Raw genomic sequence first — 17,657 nt, 5'->3', positions numbered from 1 at the left:
ACTTTTTCCAAACTATTCAAACAACCATCAAAAGAGGATCCATATACAGTGAAATCATCCATAACACCTCTATGCAATTTCTAAAAAATCACTAAAATACTAATCATGCACCGCTGGAAGGTACCAGGGGCATTGCACAGGCCGAAAGGCATCCTCCTATAAGCAAAAGTGCCGAAGGGCAGGTGAATGTGGTCTTTTCCTGATCCTCAGGAGCAATAGTAATTTGCATATAACCAGAAAAACCATCAAGGAAACAGTAGTGGGATTTACCTGCCAGGCGTTCAAGCATCTGGTCAATGAATGGCAGGGGAAAATGGTCCTTTTTGGTAACCTGGTTCAGCCTCCTATAGTCAATGCAGACTCTCCAACTGTTCTGCACCCGAGTAGGAATCAGCTCCTCCTTCTCATTCTGATCACTGTGTGAGGCCAGTCTTTTTTGGGACTACCTGGACGGGACTCACCATTGGCTGTCGAAGATAGGATAAATGATTCCCACTTGCAAAAGCTTGGTTATCTCCTTCTTCACTACATCAAGAATCACCGGTTGAGTCTTCTCTGTGGCTGTCTTACTGGTTTAGCTCCATCTTCTAAATTTGTTCGATGCATACATGTGGATGGGCTAATACCAGGAATGCCCGCCAGGGTCCAGCCTATAGCCTTCTTATGCTTCTTGAGAACTGACAACAACTTCTCCTCTTGCTCATCAGCAAGGGAGGCAGATATAATCACTGGAAAACTCTTGCTATCATCCAAGTAAGCGTATTTTTAATTTGATGGCAGAGGCTTCAATTCTGGTGGTGGTCGCTGGACAGTGGTAGAAGGAGATGGTTTCTCAGCCTTTACCTCATAAAGAAAGTCAAGGTATGTTTTACTTCCTGAAACATGGTTAGTCCTATCTGACTCTCTAAAATCAATCTCAAGAGGTAAAACACCACCACCAGGCATGCAATCAATATCACTCTCAGATTCACTCTCAGCATCAAATTCAGACATATGATCAAGTACAATTTCAGACTCAATGCATGAAGAGTGAGAGGCATGCAGATTAGAATAAAGATCAGTCATGTATTCATCAACAACATGGTCAATTATTTCAGCACGAAATACAGAAAGATCTTTAGATGGGTATTTCGTAGCATCCAGAATATTAAAATGAACAGTTATATCACCAAACTCCATGGACAGTGTGCCTGCATAAACAATCTATCTTAGTTCTAGCAGTTTTCATAAAAGGGTCTGCCTAGAATGATGGGAACTGATCCTTGAGAAAATCCATCTTCCATATTCAAGTATAAAAATCAACAGGGAAAATCAGTTCACCAACTCTAACTAAGACATCTTCTATGAAACCAACAGGATAGGCAACACTTCTATTAGCTAAATGAATTACCACATCAGTTGACTGCAAGGGACCTAGAGATAGAGAATTAAAAATCGACAGAGGCATAACACTAACAGAGGCTCCTAAATCTAGCATGGCATTGTCAAACTTACTATTCCCTAAATACAAGGTATGCTGAATGTACCTGGATCTTTGCATTTTTCAGGATTTGAGGAACAGATTTACCAATCAATGCAGAGACATTTCTGCCCATGCTAATTCGTTCACTTCCTTTAAGCTTTCGCTTATTAGTGCACAACTTCCTTCAAGAATTTGCATATCTTGGAATTTGCTTATTGCATCCAACAGAGGTATGTTTACCTCTACTTTTCTAAACGTTTCCAAGATCTCTTTCTCTGCCTCTTCCATTTTTTTGTTGGAAACTGCTCTTGGAGGGAATGGAAGAGGGGGAATGTGCTCTTCTGCAAATCAGAATACCCGTGGAAGAAGATTCACCTACACAGAGAATTGTTAGGTAGATGATTTTTGTCATCACCTTTTTCTGGAATAGAGTGAAGTTTGGCAGGTTCATTTGCAGATGAGGAAGGTGCTACGGGTTGAGGTCCTTGACACTGCTTTCCCGACCTCAATGAAATGGCACTGACATTTTTGGATTTTGGACAGCTTGAGAAGGAAGCTTGTCAGATTCTGGGACTGTTGTTGATTCAATGAGAAAAACGAAAACCCTAAAACAAAGCTCTGAATAATGAATAGCATAACAGAATAGAATGCCCTGCACGAATCCCAAGGCAGCTATTTAAAAAGAGTCACTCAAAGTCACTGGGCCCTATTACAATACTCTGGCCCAAAACGAAATAAACACTGAACAACATAAAATAAAATTGCGAAATTTCCTAATTAGAAATTAACTAAGGTAAGCGCTGCTTTATTTGCCCTCTTCAAGTCCACAACCAAAATCCGGATTAAGCCCAATGTTTCATTAATTCCTGAAATTAGATTAAAAACATCAAATTAGCTAAATGAGCCCAAATAATAAAACTGCCTAATTAATTGACAATTAAGACCAATCAATAATTAAAATGGTGCAAAAAGGGTTTAGAAAATAGAAGAAAATGATGGCACATCAAAACCCCCCATACTTAGCCTTTTGCACTCCTGGGCAAAATGAAACAAAGAACAAAATCCAAGGATATCAAAGGGAGACAAACAAAAACATTCACATATTTCTCAATGAACATCAAGGAATGAAAGGAATGGGTAACATCTAACATAAGGAGATCCAAAAAGTCAAGACATTCATGAAAATCATCCAAGCAACCCAATCATGGCAAAATAGTTAATCAGCTCAAGAATGAAAAGTGATAAAGCCCACAAGATATACACTCTATCTCTCAAGTGTCTAGGCTACTATTTACCCTCAAAGCACCCATGAAAGCAAACACCACATAAACTTGGCAAGATTCTAAAATTGACAATCAACCCATAAACACAAGCACATGAGGATCAAAAGGTCTTTTAAGGTTGTAATGGGGCCAAGGACAAGGTATGGAGAAATATGGAATAAGTGGCTAAATCCCAAAGGAATAGAGGAGCAAAGGGGAATAAGTGCATATTAAGAAAAAAATAAGAAAATAAAAAGAAGTAAAGATAAAAATTAAACATGAAGAGTAGAACCAAGAGTTTCATCATTCTTGTGCCATTTAAGATCTTATTCACTCAACTTTATTGCTTTTCTTTTTCTTTTTTTGAAATTTTTTTTTTCGATTTTTTTTTTTTTTTTTACTCTTTAGCCTTTGAGAAACAACATTTCATTCAGCATGTCCAACATTTAACCAATATACAATGTACATCAAGTATGGCCCAAAATACATCATGAAGCATAGCCAACAAAACAAGTTGTCCAATGAAACAAAACCCCCCACTCTTATTCCCAAAACAATTCCAAAGCTCCAAAATTCCTTAAGGATATGGTAATATCATGGTTTTTCACTTAAGGCTTGTAGTGAGCTTCAAAACAAGGAAAGGGAAACAAGGCTCAAAAGGGCTATCAAAGGAATTAATTCAAGGTAAGTCCATTTGGCTAGAAGCTTATAAGAACAAATTTGCCTTAATCATTTCCAAATATGCATGTGAATTAGGACGCATCAACAAGAATCAAGCTAAGGCTATTGTGCAAGCAATCAATGGGGAAAAACACACCAAATGATTATAATGATGGATGGCTCAAATTCTCACAAAGGTAAAATCATCACTTTCAAATTGAGCTTTCAAAACTATCATGACATGTAGAGAAGAATCAAGGATTTCAAGTCACAAAATGTCAAGAACTTTTATTTTCAAAACAATTACCCATTTCTTGAACATATCCTATAATTCAAAGAAAAACATGCAAAGTCGTACGTGCACACGAAATTGACCCAAAATATTAAACTTAAAATCCGACGAAACTAACAACATTAACAAATTAACACAACTAACAAATTAACAAAACCAACAAAACTAGCAAAACCAAAGAACACTCCCCCCCCCCCATACTTAAACAACACATTATCCTCAATGTAGCACAATTAAAAGATTAAAAACAATTAAATCATCAAAGAGAATCGGACAAGTGTAATAAAAGCAAAGAAGGAGATAGGAAAAGAAAAACTCCCTAAGTCATGGTGGAGGAAGAGTAGGGTGGAGTAAGGAAGTCTCTTCCACCACTACGTCCACTAAAGAAGGGTTCGTGAGGAATGGCTTAAGTCGATGTCCGTTGACCTTGAAGCTCTTGTTTGTGGAGTCGCTTTTGATCTCAACTGTACCATAAGGAAAAACATTAGTAACAACAAAAGGACCAATCCACTTAGACCTCAACTTACCACTCATGAGTCCAAGCCTAGAATTATACAATAACACTTTTTGCCCAACCACGAAGTCTTTTTTAACTATCATGCTATCATGGAACTTCTTGGTCTTTTCTTTGTAGAACTTGGCATTCTCGTAGGCTTCTAGGCGGATTTCATCTAACTCACTCAGTTGCAACTTCCTTTCCTCACCAGCTTGATCCATAGAGAAGTTGCAAGTCTTCACTGCCTAGTATGCTTTGTGCTCAATTTCCACTGGAAGATGACATGCCTTTCCAAAGACAACCCGATAAGGAGACATTCCTATGGGTGCTTTGTAGGCAGTCCGATGTGCCCAGAGAGCATCATCAAGCCTGGTACTCCAATCTTTCCTGCTTGGCTGCACAATCTTCTCTAGAATTCTCTTGATTTCCCTGTTAGAAATTTCTGCCTGTCCATTAGTCTGGGGGTGGTATGGTGTGGATACCCTGTGTACCACCCCGTACTTTTTAAGCAGGGCATGCATTGTCCTGTTGCAAAAATGGGTTCCTTGATCACTAACAATTGCATTAGGTACTCCAAACCTGCAAAACAGATTAGACCTGACAAAGTCTGCGACAACTTTAGCATCATTAGTTCTAGTGGGCTTGGCTTCCACCCATTTTGAAACATAATCAACTGCAAGGAGAATGTAAACATAACCAAAAGAGACAGGAAAAGGACCCATGAAATCTATACCCCAGACATCAAACACCTCACATAATAGCATAGGTTGCTGAGGCATTTGTTGTCGCCATGTAAGTGTATTTCCTGCTCTCTGACACTGCTCACAAGTGCTGCAGATCTTCCACGCATCTTTAAAGATGGTGGGCCAATAAAAACCACAATCAAGCACTTTGCGAGCTGTCCTTTGAACACCCAGATGACCTCCCGGTGCGGAAGAATGACAGAACTGCAGGACTGAGTCAGTCTCATGATCTGGAATGCACCGTCTAATGACCTGATCACTGCACAATTTCCACAAGTAGGGGTCATCCCAAATAAAATGCTTAGCATCACTTTTAATCTTATCTTTTTGGGCCTTAGATGCTAAGGGAGGAAAAACAGAGGCAACTAAATAATTGACAATGTTAGCAAACCAGGGAGTAGAAAGAGAGTCAGAAATACTATATAATATATACAAATGATCATCCGGGAAATCATCCCGAATAGGTGAATCTGCATCAGAGACACGTTCTATCCGACTCAAATGATCAGCAACTAGATTTTGTGCTCCGCTCCTATCACGGATCTCCAAGTCAAACTCTTGGAGCCAGAGCATCCATCGGATCAACCTAGGCTTAGAATCAGCCTTCTTCAACAAGTACTTTAGAGCTGCATGGTCAGTATAAACAATAATGTGAGTACCAAGCAAATAAGATCGAAATTTTTCAAGAGCAAAAACTATGGCTAGAAGCTCTTTCTCAGTAGTAGTATAATTTGCTTGGGCAGCATCTAAAGTCCTAGAAGCATAATATATCACCCTGGGCAATTTATCAATTTTCTGAGCAAGGACAGCCCCCAATGCATAATTTGATGCATCACACATAAGCTCAAAAGGGGTTGTCCAATCGGGTGCCTGGATGATGGGGGTGGTAGTCAACGCTCTTTTGAGGCAATCAAAAGCCTCTTTGCATCTGTCATTAAAGTCAAACTCCACCTCCTTTTGCAACAAGTTGGACAGTGGAAGGGCTACTTTGCTAAAATCCCTTATAAAGCGCCTCTAGAATCCTGCATGACCAAGAAAAGATCGCACCTCTCACACACAAGAGGGGTAAGGCAATTGTGAAATAACATAAATTTTTGCAGGATCTACTTCAATACCCTTATTGGAAATAATGTGGCCTAAAACTATACCTTGCTCAACCATAAAATGACATTTTTCAAAATTTAGAACAAGGTTAGTTTCAATGCATCTATTCAAAACTTTTTCCAAACTATTCAAACAACCATCAAAAGAGGATCCATATACAGTGAAATCATCCATAAACACCTCTATGCAATTTTCTAAAAAATCACTGAAAATACTAATCATGCACCGCTGGAAGGTACCAGGGGCATTGCACAGGCCGAAAGGCATCCTCCTATAAGCAAAAGTGCCGAAGGGGCAGGTGAATGTGGTCTTTTCCTGATCCTCAGGAGCAATAGTAATTTGCATATAACCAGAAAAACCATCAAGGAAACAGTAGTGGGATTTACCTGCCAGGCGTTCAAGCATCTGGTCAATGAATGGCAGGGGAAAATGGTCCTTTTTGGTAACCTGGTTCAGCCTCCTATAGTCAATGCAGACTCTCCAACTGTTCTGCACCCGAGTAGGAATCAGCTCCTCCTTCTCATTTCTGATCACTGTGAGGCCAGTCTTTTTTGGGACTACCTGGACGGGACTCACCCATTGGCTGTCGAAGATAGGATAAATGATTCCAGCTTGCAAAAGCTTGGTTATCTCCTTCTTCACTACATCAAGAATCACCGGGTTGAGTCTTCTCTGTGGCTGTCTTACTGGTTTAGCTCCATCTTCTAAATTTGTTCGATGCATACATGTGGATGGGCTAATACCAGGAATGCCCGCCAGGGTCCAGCCTATAGCCTTCTTATGCTTCTTGAGAACTGACAACAACTTCTCCTCTTGCTCATCAGCAAGGGAGGCAGATATAATCACTGGAAAACTCTTGCTATCATCCAAGTAAGCGTATTTTTAATTTGATGGCAGAGGCTTCAATTCTGGTGTGGTCGGCTGGACAGTGGTAGAAGGAGATGGTTTCTCAGCCTTTACCTCATAAAGAAAGTCAGAGGTATGTGTACTTCCTGAAACATGGTTAGTCCTATCTGACTCTCTAAAATCAATCTCAAGAGGTAAAACACCACCACCAGGCATGCAATCAATATCACTCTCAGATTCACTCTCAGCATCAAATTCAGACATATGATCAAGTACAATTTCAGACTCAATGCATGAAGAGTGAGAGGCATGCAGATTAGAATAAAGATCAGTCATGTATTCATCAACAACATGGTCAATTATTTCAGCACGAAATACAGAAAGATCTTTAGATGGGTATTTCGTAGCATCCAGAATATTAAAATGAACAGTTATATCACCAAACTCCATGGACAGTGTGCCTGCATAAACATCTATCTTAGTTCTAGCAGTTTTCATAAAAGGGTCTGCCTAGAATGATGGGAACTGATCCTTGAGAAAATCCATCTTCCATATTCAAGATATAAAAATCAACAGGGAAAATCAGTTCACCAACTCTAACTAAGACATCTTCTATGAAACCAACAGGATAGGCAACACTTCTATTAGCTAAATGAATTACCACATCAGTTGACTGCAAGGGACCTAGAGATAGAGAATTAAAAATCGACAGAGGCATAACACTAACAGAGGCTCCTAAATCTAGCATGGCATTGTCAAACTTACTATTCCCTATAATACAAGGTATGCTGAATGTACCTGGATCTTTGCATTTTTCAGGAATTTGAGGAACAGATTTACCAATCAATGCAGAGACATTTCTGCCCATGCTAATTCGTTCACTTCCTTTAAGCTTTCGCTTATTAGTGCACAACTCCTTCAAGAATTTGGCATATCTTGGAATTTGCTTTATTGCATCCAACAGAGGTATGTTTACCTCTACTTTTCTAAACGTTTCCAAGATCTCTTTCTCTGCCTCTTCCATTTTTTTGTTGGAAACTGCTCTTGGAGGGAATGGAAGAGGGGGAATGTGCTGCTTCTGCAAATCAGAATTACCCGTGGAAGAAGATTCACCTACACAGAAATTGTTAGGTAGATTTTTGTCATCACCTTTTTCTGGAATAGAGTGAAGTTTGGCAGGTTCATTTGCAGATGAGGAAGGTGCTACGGGTTGAGGTCCTTGACACTGCTTTCCCGACCTCAATGAAATGGCACTGACATTTTTGGGATTTTGGACAGCTTGAGAAGGAAGCTTGTCAGAATTCTGGGACTGTTGTTGATTCAATTGGGTAGCTAATTGTCCCATCTGATTGGTTAAGCTCTGAATGGAGGCTCTGGTCTCTTGCTGAAACTGCATGTTCTGCATAGTCATTTGCCTCACAAGTTCTTCGAGGGAAGGTTGTGGAGGGGCCTCAACTGTTGGCTGTTTCTGGGGTTGGATTGGTGGAGGAATGTATGGTCTGCTTGGGCCAGCAGCATTTTGGAAGGAAGGAGCAGGCTGCTGTTGTTGTTGCTGAGGGCTGGACCATCTGAGGTTAGGGTGATTCCTCCATCCAGGGTTGTATCTGTTGCTGGAAAGGTCATAATTGCTCTGCAGTGGTTGATTTTGCTGCTGAGGTTGAGGAGGTCTATTGTAAATATTTGCAGCATAAGCTTCAGGCTGCTCAATTGCTCCAGGTTCCTGCATGGAAGGGCAAAGGTCTATATGGTGGTCAGCAGAGGAGCACAAACCACAAACCCTTGCGACAGGTACAGATTTCTGATTCAAGGCCAGCTGGGTTACCAAGTTAACCAATGCATCCAGTTTGCCTTCAAGCTTCTTAGTTTCGGATGATGCAGATGGGTTTGTAGCTACCTCATGCACTCCTCTAATGACTATGGCATCATTTCTGGCACTAAACTGTTGGGAGTTGGAGGCCATCTTCTCAATTAAATTTCTGGCTTCAGCAGGAGTCATGTCTCCAAGGGCTCCACCACTGGCAGCATCTATCATACTTCTCTCCATATTACTGAGTCCTTCATAAAAATATTGGAGAAGAAGTTGTTCTGAAATCTGATGGTGAGGGCAACTGGCACATAGTTTCTTAAATCGCTCCTAGTACTCATACAGGCTCTCTCCACTGAGTTGTCTAATACATGAGATATCTTTCCTGATGGCTGTGGTCCTGGAAGCAGGGAAAATTTTTTCTAAGAATACTCTCTTAAGGTCATCCCAGCTCGTGATGGACCTTGGAGCAAGGTAATACAACTAGTCCTTTGCCACTCCCTCTAATGAATGAGGAAAAGCCTTCAGAAATATGTGATCCTCTTGGACATCTGGGGGTTTCATGGTGGAGCAGACAATATGAAATTCCTTCAAATGTTTGTGCGGGTCTTCACCTGCAAGGCCATGAAACTTTGGAAGCAAATGAATCAGTCCAGTTTTAAGAACATATGGGACATCCTCATCAGGGTATTGGATGCACAAGCTTTCGTAGGTGAAATCAGGTGCAGCCATTTCCCTTAGAGTCCTCTCACGAGGTGGAGGTTGTGCCATGTTCTCAGAATGTGCAAAATCAGAATGCTCAGAATCAGAATGCTCAAAATTATAATGCTCAAGATCAGGATGTTCAAAATCACCAATAACAGAATGCACAGATTCACCAGTTATGGAATGCTCAGAATGATCAAAAGGTATAAAATGATGCCTAACTAATCTATGAAATGTCCTATCTATCTCAGGATCAAAGGGTTGTAAGTCAGATGGATTGCCTCTAGTCATACACTTCATTCAGCATGCACACAACTAGTTGCCTTGTCATGTAAATAAAGGTGTAGGTTTGAACTACAGCTACCCTCAAATGATATCCAAATGACTTGAAATTTTGTGAGCAACCCTATAAAATGATGAGAAGATAGCACAAAAAAATTTCAGACAAAAATTCAAAGTCTAACTATGAAAGCTAAAAATGGTAGGTTAAGAAAAATAAGTGAATAAAACTTGAAAAATAAAAAACTTTTGACAGAATCGCTTTTTTTGGACGATGGAGACCTCAGCCGGCCATAGGCCGGCTACCACGGTGTAGGAAATTTTTTTCTACCCCAAATGCATATATAATAATTGCGATTCTGATAACCGGAGCAAAAGTTATGGCCGTTTGAAGTTTTGACAAACACAAAATTTGCTAGTTTTTTGGAACTTTCAAATCTGACCAAACTAAAGGCTCTAGCTATTTTTCCCACACAATATGGATTAAAAGAAGTTACCACAAAAAAATTCAGCCAAAAATAACAACCCTAGCTACTAAAACAAAAAATCTCAAATAATTCAGCATGGGTGGTCGCTAAAATCCGTCTCTAATTGATTTCTACTACTACTCTGTTTTTGCCGCAAGCACAATCTTCACAGCGAAACACCCAAGACTGAAACAGGGGAAACGCTTAATGGGAAAACTGAAACAGAACACACATTAAACAAAATACCAGGACACTAAACAACATTAACACACATACTAACACAATACTAGCAATTAAACATAAAACACGAAAGGATTAAACACACAACACTAGCTAGCTATTATAAACCTTTGGACATTGCTCCCCGGCAACGGCGCCAAATTTGATCGAGGTCGTACCCGAATCAAATAAACATGAAAATGCAGTAACTAGGAAGTGATCCTAGGTCGTTTCCCAACGAGCAGTGACAAACCAAATGTTCATAATATACTTGTAGTAACAGTAACGATTGGGGGGGTTTGTTTGTTTTGTGATTAAAGAGCAGAACAAGTAAACTGGAATACGAAACTACTAATATTAAAAACGGGTTGTTTCCTCTGATTCAGAAGCCATTCTCTTATCCTGGGTTGGAGAATTCGTCCCTAACAGTCAACCACTTAATCCAACCCTATTTCAATTTACTAAGCGAAAATCAACTTAGGGTTTTCAATACGTGATTAGGCACCACATACACCAGTTAGCCCTTCGTCCATTAAGCATGAACGCAAGTTAGGCTCAGAGGCAATTAATCGAACACGAAGCGTGCACAGATTAATATTCACGAATTTGGGATACTGGTGAAGGGAGAACTGCCAGGAAACCACATTACAAGCGAAACCTCAAAGAGAGTTGGGCTTCGTCCTCAAAAGGAAACAACACCAGAAAATCTAGCCTTCCATGGATTCAAACAGAAAACGCAATTGAAACATGAAGCAGCAGAAACGTAAATGAACGGAAACGTAAATGAACAGAAACGTAAACGAACAGAAATGTAAAATGGAACAGAAACGTAAATGAGAGTAGAAGAAGAAGCAAGAACGAAATTGTAATTAGAAGCAGAAAACGTAAAATTGCATTACGAACTCAGAAGCGTCAAAACAGAAAAACGAAAACCCTAAAACAAAGCTCTGAATAATGAATAGCATAACAGAATAGAATGCCCATCACGAATCCCTAGGCAGCTATTTAAAAAGAGTCACTCAAAGTCACTGGGCCCTATTACAATACTCTGGCCCAAAACGAAATAAACACTGAACAACATAAAATAAAATTGCGAAATTTCCTAATTAGAAATTAACTAAGGTAAGCGCTGCTTTATTTGCCCTCTTCAAGTCCACAACCAAAATCCGGATTAAGCCCAATGTTTCATTAATTCCTGAAATTAGATTAAAAACATCAAATTAGCTAAATGAGCCCAAATAATAAAACTGCCTAATTAATTGACAATTAAGACCAATCAATAATTAAAATGGTGCAAAAAGGGTTTAGAAAATAGAAGAAAATGATGGCACATCACCGAGGCGCTTCCGTAACGTTTCCGTGCGTAATTACGCGAAGATTTTCAACCGTTCTTCGACATTCATCGTCCATTCTTCATTTTCTTCAGTCTTCAACTGGTAAGTACCCCTAACCGAGCTTTTCAATTCATTCTATGTACCCGTGGTGGTCCACATTTTGTTTCATGTACTTTTATTCTCGTTTTCATTCGCTTTCTATACCCCCTTTTGACGTGCTTCAGTCATTTATTTAAGTCATTTCTCGCCTAATCAAAAAATAAAATAAATTTCCACCGATCGTTTGAATCGTATCATCCGTTAATTTCTGTTAAAATGAATTCCGACCGTTCGGTCGTGCCGTAACCACGTTGGAAATCAAAACAGAGGTAAAATAATAATATAATAATAAAAATATCTTTTAGTAAAATGATGCGAAAAAAAATCAATCGGACGTTTTCTCTTTGGGATTTCTCATTCTTAATTGAATTGACTAATAACTAAAGTGGAACTAAGGCTAAAATCAACTCGCCTAGTCAAGCTCGTCCACAAAAAAGATCATTAAAAGGGGTTTGAAAGTTTATCATTTCAGTTTTTCCTTACCAAGTAAAAAGGATCATTTTTTAGGTCCAACGCCTTAAAAATGATCACAATTCAAGTAAAAAGAATCGCTTGATTCACTCTTAAGAAAGAACTACGTAGGTCTGATTTCCTCTCCAAAGGAGGGTACGTAGGAGCAAAAGCCCCGCTTTTGTCGACCTCAAAAAAATAAAAATAAAAGTTAAGGTAACACAATTTCCACAATTCTAAAAAATAGGTTGTTGTCCTTCGAGACAAACGTAAGAGGTGCTAATACCTTCCTCAAACGTAAATACAACTCCCGAACTTAGAATTTTCATTTTGACCGGTTTCCTTCGATTTTCCCGACGTTTTCCACAAATAAACATTGGTGGCGACTCCACGCATCTTTCCTCCTTTGGAAAGCGCACCCGTGAGCCTCGCCTCGCTCGCCCGCAAAAGGGCATGTTGCGACAGTTGGCGACTCCACTGGGGACTATTTTTGTGAGTTAGGCCTATTTTAAGGAATTGTGGATTTGTGAAACTTCGTGTGTGCATTTGTTGAACTGTGTAAAATGTAAATAATTGTTGTCTATCTCGCATTCTTTACACTGCATTCTAAGCACCCACGGGTTTGAGTAAAAGAGGGGGCCCTAGACCCGGGGTCATGGGAATTTAAGGAGTGGAGGTGAATCTATCATCATGCTAGGTCTCCGCCACAATATTATTATCTTGAGTGATGATACCTCTAGAAAACAGCCGTGTGAGTTATGAATTGTTGGGGAGTAGTTATTAGAGACCCCCTAGATATTGTCCTATAGGTTCCCAAAATAGGGGCAAAGAGCACTAGTTTATAGTTTTCCTAGTGATGTTTGGTTTCTTCAGAGTAATGCGTAACCCTTTTAATACTACATTGAGGCGCCATCATGCCCTAAACGTAGCATTAAAATTGGATCTCTGCGGTCTCGTATGTGTGAATTACCCATTTGTGTTGTTTTCTTTCCGTTTCATGCATACGCATTGCATCATTCATGTCGGAGTCTTGATCCACCCCTTTTTAAGGTAAATGATGGGGACAAATCAAAACGGCAAAAGGTTTTATCAAGTCAAGGTTAAAAGTCTAGATGTCACCAGCCTCAAGGAATTGGGACGATTGATGGGACCTCTCCAAAGGCAAGCCTTCCGCAAAGTGTACGTGAAGATTCTAGATTTGACCGTAGCGGAGGTATTTATGGAAGTTGTCATATTCCTCGCCCAATACTATGACCAGCCGTTGAGGTGTTTCACGTTTGGGGACTTCCAAATGGTATCGACTATTGAAGAGTTTGAGGAAATATTAGGATGCCCTCTTGGGGGGAGAAAACCGTATCTTTTCTCCGGGTTTCTTCCCTCCTTGAGTAAGATTGCAGCTGTGGTTGGAGATTCGGCAAAAGAGATGGATTGCATGAAGTAAACTCGGAACGGCGTAGTGGGCCTGCCTCGGAAATACTTGGAAGGCAAGGCAAGGGATATGGCGAGCCAAGAGAAGTGGGGCCCATTTGCGGATATATTAGCTTTGTTGATTTTTGGGGTTGTCCTCTTTCCGAACGTTGACGGTTTGGTGAACTTAGCTGCCATTGATGCTTTCCTCGCATATCACCATAGCAAGGAGAGTCCAGTGGTGGCTATCTTGGCAGATTTGTTTGACACCTTTGACCAGAGGTGTAAGAAAAACAGTGCACGGATTGTGTGTTGTTTACCCGCTCTCTGTGTGTGGTTGGTTTCACACCTATTCCAACAAGACACAAGACACCCATGTCCGCTTCAAAGTTATCGCTCATGCGCCAAAAAAGGAAGAGTCGATTGGGACCAACATTTGGCTGGGATAGGAGGCAACACAATCAATTGGTTTCCTCGTTGGAAGGAAGGCAAGGAAGGAGTTCTTTTCTCGTGTGGGGACTACCCTAATGTTCCATTGATAGGGACTAGGGGTTGTATTAATTATAATCCCGTACTCGCCATAAGACAGCTAGGGTACCCCATGAGGGGAGCGCCAACAGAAGAAAGTCTCTCGCCTTTCCTTGTGAGGGATCTAGGTGCGCAAAGTCACAAGGTGATACAAAGAGTCCACAAGGCATGGAGAAGTCCGTTGAGGAAGGACAAGGAGCTTAGAGGCATCCGAAATGGCGTCATCAGTGGTTATCATGGATGGCTAAGAGTTCACACGCGAGGGTTAGACTGGCTCTCCATGTTGAAAGTTATCAATGAGGAGAACTTCGAAGCTCCGAAGGAAGATAAAGAAGTCCGAGCTCTAAAATTAGAGCTAGGGAAGGCAAGACTCGCCAAGGAGAAGTTCAAATCAGCCGCTACACACATCCGGAAAGAGTACACCGAGTTACAAGAGGAAAACGCGGCCACTGCAAGAGCCCTTGAACAAGAAACCAAAAGGGCCCGCAAGGAGGAATATGGCCGAGAGAAATTCTGAGGAGCATTGTGGGGTAGTAGCAATGAGCTCAAGCTCCGAAGAGAGGAAAGAGATCGGTCACGGGTGCATGGCATGATCTTAAAAGAAGAGTTAGCTGCTTACGCAAGATCCAAAAGGAGTTTGGCTCAACACTTGGAAGCCACGGAGCAAAGCATGCTAGCTATCATGGGGCAGTACAAGGAAGAATTGAACCAGTCTGTGACCCATGAACAAAAGCTAGCAGAGGATTTTGCACAAGTGTACACCGAAAAAGAAGCAAGAGGGAGGGTGATTGATGCATTGCATCAAGAAGCGACTATGTGGATGGATAGGTTCGCCTTGACCTTGAATGGAAGTCAAGACCTCCCGCGTCTATTAGCCAAAGCAAAAGCCATGGCCGAAGTGTGTACGGCCCCCGAGGAGATTCATGGGCTAATCAATTACTGTCAACACATGATAGATTTGATGGCCCATATAATTAGAAACCGTTAGGTTCTCTTGTAACACCTTTGTATAATCTTGGCTAGATGAAAGCTTTGTTTTTTTTTATAAAATGAGAAGTTCTGAACTCATTACGTTATCTAAAAAACCCTTGGGGTGGATCCAAGTGCTCCGATCATTCATTTGCATATTCATGTTTTGGTGGCATACTCACCGTTGTTTATTTCTTTAGGAATTTCATCATAACTAAGAAAGCACAAAGGCACCCCTATAACACTCGATCCAGAAAAATGGATAATGAAGATGGCGTGCAGGAACAGATGAAGGCCGATCTATCGGCCTTAAAAGATCAAATGGCTTCCATCTCGGAGGTCATGTTAAAAATCCAGAAAACTATAGAGGATAAAGCCACGGCAACCGCCTCCAGTACAGTTAGGGAAGCGGAGCCGGTGCTACAGCCCGCCTTAAATCCGGGCCGAGACAGAAACACGGCAGTGTTTGGTCGAAGGTATGGCCCGCAAGCTTATCCTTATGGCTTGCCTCCAGACTTCACTCCTCGTGCCACCCCGGAAGATTTAAGCCAAGCCCCTACTTTCGAGGGGCAACTCCCACCTTATGACAACTATCCCGGGCAAGACGATGAGGAAGGAGATACCCATCTCGGTCCCCTGCTCCACCTCAAAGATCCGTCCCCCCATGAACTACCCCAACCAAACTTAGTCCACCATATCCCGGCAAGACGATGAGGAAGGAGATACCCATCTCGGTCCCCTGCTCCACCTCAAAGATCCGTCCCCCCATGAACTACCCCAACCAAACTTTGGAAGATAAGGGAAAGATTGAGGCGCTTGAAGAGAGGTTGAGAGCATTCGAGGGCCTCGGCAATTACCCATTCTCGGATCTAGCAGACTTATGTCTCGTACCCAATATCGTCATTCCTCCCAAGTTCAAAGTACCGGACTTTGATAAGTACAAAGGGACGACATGTCTGGAAAGGCATCTTCGGATGTATTGCCGAAAAATGGGGGCGTATTCTGCGGATGAAAAGTTGTTGGTCCATTTCTTTCAAGACAGCTTGGCCGGAGCAGCTGTAGCATGGTATACCAATCTGGAAGCTTCCCAGATCCGATCATGGAAGGACTTGGCAACTGCCTTCATTAGGCAGTACCTGTACAATACGAATATGGCTCCCGATCGGAACCCGCTTCAGAGTATGACTAAGCGAGAGCATGAGTCCATTAAGGAATATGCCCAAAGATGGAGAGATCTCGCAGCCCAAGTCGTACCACCCATGACGGAGAGGGAGATGATCACAATTATGGTAGATATGTTACCCACATTCTACTATGAAAAGATGATAGGCTACATGCCAGCTAACTTTGCGGATCTCGTCTTCGCCGGAGAAAGGATTGAATCCGGACTACGAAAAGGCAAGTTCGAATATGCTTCCAATGTGGCCTTCAACAACAACAGAGGAGCCCCAGTAGTGGGCGCGAGGAAAAAGGAAGGAGACGCCCACGCGGTCACCACCGCCCCGATGTGGATGAAAGCACCCCAAAATATCCAAAGCTCATACCAGCCCAATCCCCCAAATTTTTCAATCCGAGCCGGGAGTTCCCCCCCGACTCAAGTAAAAGGACCGCCCGCGGCAAAGAGAACGCCGGCCCAACGTGCAGCTCCAGCAACGCCCCGACCAGTCAACAATACGGCCCCGGCACGAGCTATAATAATGCATAGAGCTCACTCCCGAAAGATAACTTCTCTCCTATTCCCATGGCATACTCCGAATTATGGCCTTCATTATTGGAGAATCATTTGGTGGTAGCCATACCCGGGAGGGTCTTCCAGCCACCCTACCCCAAGTGGTATGACCCGGGTGCCAAGTGTGCGTACCATAGTGGAGCTCCCGGACACAACATTGACTCCTGCCGCCCGTTAAAGTATAAAGTGCAGCACCTAATCAGTGCTGGCTGGCTATCGTTTCAAGAGGAAGGCCCAAATGTTAAAACTAACCCGCTAGCTAGTCATGGAAAGGCTAGCGTGAACGCCATCCAAGAAGGTGGGCCATCGCGGGCAAGGAGATTAGGAGAGGTGGCTACTTCCAGACGTTTCATCTACCAATTGCTGCAAGCGGCATGTATGGTCTCCCGTGGCGGAGGCGAAAGGGACGAATATTTGTTTCACCTCAGGGAGTCGCACGACATGGAAACCTGTCCCACGGTAGAAGAATTGCTTCAGCGGCTCATGGATTACGGGCAGCTTGAAGTGTCCATAGGAGGGAGGGAAGAACCACAAATTTGTATGCAGTCGGAAGAGAAGAAGGTTCCTCTAACCCCCAAGGCCCTAGTAATTTGTTTTACTAGGAAAGGGACCGGCTCCACACCCATATACCCCCGGACAACGCCCAAGCCAACGCCATTTGCATATCAAAGTAATAAGGCCGTTCCGTGGAAGTATACCCCTCCTGCGTTCAGTGAAAGAGTTGCAACTGAAGTTGACTCCCTGTCAACTAAGGTGACCAACATCACCGGCCTCAGTGGCGTAACTCGCAGTGGTCGGGTGT

At 42.0% G+C, this 17,657-nt stretch overlaps 1 non-coding gene across 1 annotated transcript; it reads left to right on the top strand.

Annotated features, from left to right (window-relative positions):
* Positions 1 to 8,955: 8,955 nt before the first annotated feature.
* Positions 8,956 to 9,062, top strand: LOC114411030. The gene has a single exon (XR_003666417.1). It is a non-coding gene; the product is annotated as a small nucleolar RNA R71 (small nucleolar RNA).
* The last annotated feature ends 8,595 nt before the right edge of the window (positions 9,063 to 17,657 follow it).

Source organism: Glycine soja, chromosome 4, assembly GCF_004193775.1.
Source record: "Glycine soja cultivar W05 chromosome 4, ASM419377v2, whole genome shotgun sequence".
NCBI classification, from domain to species: domain Eukaryota; kingdom Viridiplantae; phylum Streptophyta; class Magnoliopsida; order Fabales; family Fabaceae; genus Glycine; species Glycine soja.
Note: the sequence above shows the minus strand (reverse complement) of the source record. Positions and strands in the feature narration are given on the sequence as shown.